The sequence below is a fragment of the Ochotona curzoniae genome, unplaced genomic scaffold (genome assembly GCF_017591425.1).
Source record: "Ochotona curzoniae isolate NIBS_2020 unplaced genomic scaffold, NIBS_Ocur_1.0 contig_3520, whole genome shotgun sequence".
Classification (NCBI taxonomy): Eukaryota; Metazoa; Chordata; class Mammalia; order Lagomorpha; family Ochotonidae; genus Ochotona; species Ochotona curzoniae.
The window spans coordinates 18,393,813-18,401,846 of record NW_024465894.1 but is presented as its reverse complement, the minus strand read 5'-3'; positions in this window follow the sequence as shown (position 1 = coordinate 18,401,846).

Here is an 8,034-nt window from a genome sequence, read left to right as displayed (position 1 = left end):
GGTCCTTCGGTCAGGAGGCACTGGTCAGGAGGCACTGGTCAGGAGGCACTTCAGTCTCAAGCGGGAGCTGGCAAAGATGGACGTCGCTGCTGCTGCTGCTGCTGCTGCGGGATGCCTGCTCTCTGTGTTGGTTCAGCTGGATCCTAGGCAGAGCTAAAGGGTCAGCTTCCCTGGTCACCTCCTTCCTACAGGGATAGCCACCCTCCCGTGCCGCGCCTTCCCTTTCTTTGTGCTCTAGCTGCACCTGCTCCAATGGAGTTTCCTGGTCCCAGCCTACTGTAAGCTTCCCAACCTGCCCAACCTGCTGGGCTCCTTCCTTCTCCTTGCGCCCACCCCCCACACTGGCGAAGCTGGGCTCTGAATTGGCCACGCCAGTCTTGGCTTCACCTGAAGTTCCAGCCCTTTGAGTTCGTGCCTGAGCTCTGTGGGTTCTGATCTCTGATCTTGTCTGAACTTTCAGAGTCCACGCCTTCAGGGAGCACATACTTTGTGATGTAACCCAGCACTTGTGACCCTGAGGGTGGGCACCTCTCACCAGCTGGCATCTGGTTCTGGGCCCCCAGCCATGCTGAGAACAAACTCCACAGACAATCACCCCATCCTACCCCACTCTGCCCTCTGGGACTTCTTCCCACGGGTGCCAGGAGCCCCGACTTCTGGAATGTCTGGCTCTGGACTCCATCAGCTTGAGCCTTTGTCAGCCAGTCCATCTTGAAGCCTGGGTCTGAATCCCTGGAGGGAAGAGGGGTGTACACCCCCTGGATTCTCAGAGGTTCTGCTTTTCAGTGAAATAACCCAGTCCTCACTCAGCACGTTCCCTGAAGTACAGACATGATGAACTCTTGACTCCCATAAAGAGCATCTTTTAAAAAGTTCACAGAAATGTCTACTGTGAAAAGAGCGAAGCGGGGCACTCCCCTGCTGTGACTGAAGGAGAGTGTCCACCCTTATTAGTGCAACCATGAGCTCTCTCAACAATTTCCCCTTTTTAGTCAAATGGCATTTTGTAGCTGCTGAGTCTTGCAGAATACATCCTCCTGGTGGTCGGGTGTGACCGCCAAGCGAGTCTCCCACGTCCGAGATTTCTCTTAGCAGAGAAACAGCCTGCTCTGCTGCCTTCTAAACCAGCTCTGTCCTCACTGAGCAAGGCAAGGGTTCTTCAGACTCACGGGTCTGCTGCCCCTCACCCGTCAATGGATTAGCTTTTTCCTAGACCCTCACACCTTGTCCTCTGGGTTTTGATTCGGCACTGAGCTTTGGGTAACACCACCAGAGCCTCAAGCAGGCCAGGCACAGAGAACACACCGCTAAATGTGGAGTGAGTAAACCATGGCTTTGCTTGGATGTGAGAAAAAAAAATTTACTTCTTAACTCTCCTTCTACTTGCATGTGCCGCATATTCCATGTTAAACATCCATTCCTTCAATACCTAGAAAAAAGAGATACTTAATCTGGGGGCTCCTGTTCTCTGAAATGATCTCTTGCGCCAGACTCTAGTACCCTGGCCACAGCTTTGGGCTTCTGATTTCATCCCTACATTTCTAATTCCAGGAGGTGTCAGGTCAGTGGGGCCCCTTTCCGCTGTCCCTCCATCATGACCTGTCTGATCAACCTGATCTGTCTTCTGTAACGATCTTGCCGGGTCCCTGCAAACAGAGTTCCTCAGCACTGGGGCTTTCTGCCTAGCCAGTCCCCACCCTCCCACTCCTCTCCTGACACCTGCCTCCAATTGTCTGCTTTTCCTTGTTGTTCTTAGAATTGACCCTGGTGGGGGGTGGGGGGTGGAGGCGGGTCTCTCCACAACCCCATCACAGTGATTCCCTTAGCTTTCTCAACGAGTAAAGTTAGCCTTCCCTTCCAGACCAGTGTCATAAATAACCTTTATTTACTTGAAAGCCAGAATTACAGAGAGGGAAACAAAGAAATCTATCCTCTGATCACTTCCCAAATGGCCACAACAGCCAGGGTTGGCCCAGGCAGAAGCCAGGAGCCTGGGACTCCATCCGGATCTTCCCCCGCAGGTGGTAGAGGCTCAAGCTGCTTGGGCCGACTTCCTCTGCCTTCCCAGGTAATTAGCAAGGAGTTGGATCAGAAGTAGAGCAGCCAGAACTTAAACTGCTACTCATATGGGTCGCCGACATCACGGGCAGTGGTTGAGCGTGCCGTCCCACAACAGCCCTGTGAATAAGTTTTTCTTTAGCAGTGACACCTACACAGAGGCCCCCATGTCCTCTCCTGCCCTTCTATCATCTGGTTTCTCTCTTTCCTTTCTCCTGATCCCTTCTGTGAAAACCATGCTCAGGCAGGTCGTCCACCTCACTTCCTCTCTCCATCTTGGCTCCTTGACCCATTCCTCTGCTCTGCTTCTCCCTCCCTTGCAGTTTCTCTTAATCATCACACTTTTGATACCCAGATATCTCCCCTCCCCGCCCACCCTGCTTCTTGTTGCTAACTTTCTGCATGGTTTTTTTAACCCAGGCCTTCCCTTATCTCCTTAAGCATTCTATCTGGCTTCATTGGAACTCTTCGATAACCTTGTCTGAGCATTCTGCGTCAGAGAGCAAGGACTGACAAATGTTCTCTGTACAAAGGCAGATAAATCATACTTGATGCTTTGTAGCCCCCACGGTTCTGAAAGTTACTCAGCTCTGCCTGGGTAACATAAAAGCAACAAGACACAACATTTATATAATGTCCCTGACCCACAAAACTATAACACCCCACAGTGGTTAAGGTTGGATCCCTGAGATGTGGACAATATAGTCATTTCCAATCCAGGTTCTTGTTTCGAGACCAGAATGCAAAGCAGAGGTTTTCTGATATGCACAGAGAGGAACAGGATTTATTTCAAAGGGAGAGCATAAGCACCCCCCACAGAGAAACACCATCATGAGTGGGCCAGAGAGTTTCCCATGAAACAGAAAATGAGAGCCATGTCTACCTCATCCTCCACCTCTTTTCATGAGAAGGGGGTGGGGGTGCCATCCTGCACAGGAAGTACACACAGCCTGAGGTCGTCACACAGGCCCTGGTCTCGGATGAGACAGGTTACGGTGGTACATCAGGCTGACACGTGAACCAAACGTCACTTCACGGGGACATGAAAATTCCAGTGCACTTGAACCCATAGGAATTGCCTAGTTATATCCTACCACAAGGGCCGTCGTCTGCCCGTGTAGTGAACTGCCTCTGTTGTCCCCATGCTCACATATCCATCTTTGCATTGGCATCGGGCCCTCTCAGATAATGCTGGGTCATCTCCCCCGTTTGAAGAGTCTCCGTTTCACTTGTGAAGTCCAACACGCAAAGCAATGTTCCCCTCACCTCAGCATCCCATAGTCTCAACCCAGTACACGAGTGTGTCAGGAGATGCGGGTGGACTATGTGACGTTCTGAAGTGAGGCCTCTGCCTGTCTCCACCAGCTCCTCTCACTGGGAGAAATCTTGCACTGCCCTTTTCTCCACCCAAGGACCGGATAAGGGCATTCTCAGAATTGGCCACGTTTCTGTAGTGAAAATAGAAATCACAACTGCTTTAGAACAACAGCAAACCTGCAACTGCCAGTCACTCGGGAGGCTCTAAAGCAACAAACAGGTGCAGCACGAGATGGGCACAGAGCCGAGACCGTAACTTGGGGTGCCTATCGTCATACTGGGATGCTGGGCCCCACTCCTGATGCCAGCTTCCTGCCAACACACACTCTGGGAGGTGTCAGATGATGGATCCAGTAGAGTCCCTACCACATAAGTGAGAGACCCTGATGGACTTCCTGCCACCGGATCCTGTCCCAGCAGTTGCAGACAATTAGAGACTGAACTCCTCTCTCTGCCTTTCACTTAAAAAATAAATAAATAAAATTAGAAACACAAATGTAGCAGAACCAGTGGGGAAAAAAAATCTATGACTTTTAATTGGTTATAAAAACATAAAGTGAAAGGGCCCAGCACGGTGGCCTAGTGGCTAAAGTCCTCGCCTTGAAAACACTGGGAATCCCATATGGGCACTGGTTCTAATCCCGGCAGCCCCACTTCCCATCCAGCTCCCTGCTTGTGGCCTGGGAAAGCAGTCGAGGGTGGCCCAAAGCCTTGGGTTCCTACCCCTGCGTGGGAGAGCTGGAGGAGGTTCCTGACTCCTGGCTTTGGATTGGCTTAGGTCCGGTCGTTGCAGCAACTTGGGGAGTAAATCATCTGATGGAAGATCTTCCTCTCTGTCTCTCCTCCTCTCTGTATATCTGACTTTGCTATTAAAACACATTAGCAGGGACCTGGCTCAAAAGTGGAGCAGAACAGTTGACATTCCAGCATGGGATACCAGCATCGCAGATGGAACATGAACCCGCTCCTGCTGTTGCACCATGCCACCTCCAGCTGTGCATGCATTTCGGAGAGATATTTCAGCTGGCTAGGAAATTCAATCCGATGGTCAGTTCCCTTCATCACTTAGAAAGCTCATGACGATGCCTTCCGGCTTTCTTCGTTTCTTATCTGAGAAGCCACGCGAATGCTTAAGATGAAAATAAAGTGTTGGGATTTTTTTGTTTGTTTTTATTGCTTTTAAGATTTTTTAAATCCAAATTTGAATTTTTACAAAAATGTGTTTATTTTGAAGAGTTAGAGAGAGAGCAACAGAGAACAGGCCTGCTGCTGGAAGAAGCTACAGGCACCCCCCTCCACCTCCACCACTGATGTCAGCACACAGCTGCCTTCATGGTGATCCTTGGGTGTCCTTGGGTGACCCACACCAGCTGCTATCACCCAGGATGTAAATGAGATCATTGCAATACAATGGTTAGGAAACCATAAGGCATTGAGATCATGCGGTATGTAGCAGGGTTTCAAGGCATAGAACAAATTCAGAAGAAAAGTAATGAAGGAATGCAGAAAGGAGGGAGGCATGAAAAAGAACAGGAGTTGAAAAGCCTAAGGCTCCATTGGGAAAATGGACAGAGGGGGCTGACTCCTATCACCTGAGACAGCAACTGTCTAAGGCCATTGCCCACCCTCTGGGAAACCCCATCCACCCACACCTCTATAGCCCGCCTGAGATGGCCCACCCCTAGTCCCAGCTCTCACTAGCTGGTACAGCAGCCTCGCTCAGCCTAGCCCACTCCTAGCTCCAGCCTGTTTGGCACAACCTTCCCTCAGTCTCAGCCCTTGCATGCACTGGCAGGTGCTGCAGCCTAGCCACACCCAACCTTCTCCCAGCCCTAACTCCATTGAATGTCAGGTGAGTTACTGTCAGGTGAATTTCATGGTCCAGCCAGGCTTGGTCCATCACTACCCACATCTCTGCATGTAAACCAGCAGTTCCACAGAAGCAAACCCACAGTTACCCTACAGAATCTGTTCCCAGATCCAGTTCTCTCAGATTTTATTGGGTATTGTGGCCAAGCCTGATGTGGCCCACCCGTTGCTCAAACACTCATGGGTGGGTACTGCAGCCTAGCCCAGCCACGCCTGTCCCCCAGCCCCAGCTTTAGCAAGCACCAATGGGTAGCAGATGATGCTGTTTAGCACAGCCCAGGTCTCCCATGTGGGCTGGTTGCTTTGGCCTGACCCACACCATGTCCCCTAGATTCCCCCTGTCTAAACCACTGTCTCAGCTGCCTCACCTACCTGCATGTGCAGTGGCCAGGTCGATGGAAGACCCCAAAAGTCATTTCTCCCCTGTCAAACACACTCTCAGCTGCTTCCATTAAAAAAAATCTCCAGATCCCCTTCCCAAGGCAATCTGCAGCCACCCACTGCCTGGGAGCCGGGGTGGTATGTCCTGGGGCAAAGTTCCCCACCTTCTCCTCTTATATATTTAAAAAAAAAAAAAGAAGGAATAAGCCACTATACTGGCATGCTGGAATAGTTAATACAAATTTGGCATTAGTCAGATCCAGAAAACCTGCCAGCTATTGGCTGCTTTTCTCCCAGCAGCGTAACACTTGTTAAGGTATAAGGCAACCTAGGCAGGTGCCTAAGGCTGGGGAGTTTTGGTCTTAAAAGCAGCCCCTTCACCTTGCCCAGGGACAGTCCATGGGGCCCGTGAATCGATGCCTGACTCCAGGTCTCTCTGTTCATACACGGAGATTAACCTGCCATCTGCAGGTGCCGCCCAGGCCAGCTTGGCGGGTCTCAGGTGACTCTTGGTTCTCGGTCACTCCTTCAGCTGAGTCCTGGGGACAGCAGGGGAGCAGCCGTGTTCTGAGTGACACTCTCACCAGCATGTCTCCTTCTGGGACACCATGGTCTCCCTTCCTGTCCTCTGTCCTACTCCATTCTCTTCTTCCTCCTCCTTCCCCTCCTCCTCTCGTCCTCATCAATCCTCAGTATTGGGGAATTGAACCCGGGTTCTTGCTGTGGGACTCCCATGAAACACTGTATCTCGACTGTGGTCCTCACTGGTGTGCAGTTCTCAGGGCTCAAACTGTCCATTTTAAGTAAAAATACCTCCTTGTATGTAAACCACGGCTTCCTCAAGGTGACGCCTCATATAACAATGACAGTAACAAGTGCAAGAGCAACAATACCCCCAACTCTGAAAACAATGCCATCCAAGGAAAATGTTTATAAAGTATGGGGGGAGGTATGTTGTCACCATGGTGTAGTGGGGTAAGCCTCCAGCCTATGGCACTGGGATTCCATATGGGTGTCGGTTTCAGTCCCAGCTGTTCCACTTCTGATCCAGCTCCCTGCTTATGGCCTGAGAAGGCAGTGGAGGATGGGATAAGCCCTTGGACCCTGCAGCCAAATGGGAGACCTGGAAGAAGCTCCCGGCTTCAAACCACTCAACTTTGGTCATTGTGGTCATGTGGGGAGTGAGCCAGCGGATGTGTAGATATGTGTCTCTCCTTCTCTATAACTGCCTTTCAAACAAACAAAAAATCTATTTTTAAAAGAATAAAGGATGTTTAACCTGGGAGTTGAACGCCCATTCATTGCCCACCTCCCAGCCCCAAACCCGACTTGGGCTTGCCTGACTGTGTGCCCTGGGGCCAGTGTGCTGGCCAGGTGCAGCTGCAAGAGACCCAGTGTAAAATCCAGTCACAAAATGGAGTCACTTGGGTTCAGGCCTGCATAACCTGCTAACCTGCTCTTTAAGCTTCTGTACAAAAGGCTTTGCTAGTTTCCTGCTTTGGGGGTCAGATTACAAGGAGTAACACAGCCTGGCTGCTATGGCCCACCCATTGCCCACCCACTGTCCCCAGGGGAGCCTCCTGCAGCTGCTATGGCCCACCCATTGTCCACCCACTGTCCCCAGGGAGTCTCCTGCAGCTGCTATGGCCCACCCATTGTCCACCCACTGTCCCCAGGGAGCCTCCTGCAGTTGCTATGGCCCACCCATTGCCCACCCACTGTCCCCATGGCAGCCTCCTGAGGCTGCCCTACTCACCTGGCACCTGTGGCTATCTAACTCGCTCTTTCTATAAAAACCCATCTTGCTCTCACCTTGGAGTCACTGAAGGAAAGGAGAGCTGACCCCTGTCAGTTGGTCTGTTTACCTGCCTCCTCAGTAAACGTTGCTGCTTAGCAGAGTTGTCTGAGCTGCATTACTTGGGGAGAGGCTGGGGTTGGATGCAACACAGCTGGGGTGCCGACCGCTCTCCACTATGCAGGTGGGAGCTCTTGCTTCCCTACCAAGTCCCAGCCAGGGCCCCAGCCCAGGGAGCTGCAAGTCCCCAGCGAGGCTCAGGAGAGACCTCACAGTGTGAGAAAGGCATGGAGGAAGACTGCGGACTCAGTCCGCCCTCCTGGCACCCAGCAGGCAGATGTGGCATGGGCCCACTGGCAGCCAGGGACGACCACAGTGGATGGGCAGGGCCGCCAGCACTGCGCCGGGAGGGGCTCGGTCTGGACTGTGCTGGATGCTCGCCCCCAGACAGCAGGGAGGCCCCCATGCTGCCCCCACGAAATGTCCTCTTGGACCTGCCACCTCCCCCTGCTTGTTCTCGTGCTCCTTCCTGGTCTGAAAGAGGAAGCAGGGCCCAGGACCACAGCCAAACAGGGAGCCCTGGTCTCGGGAACTTGGGGAGCAGGCAGCTGTTG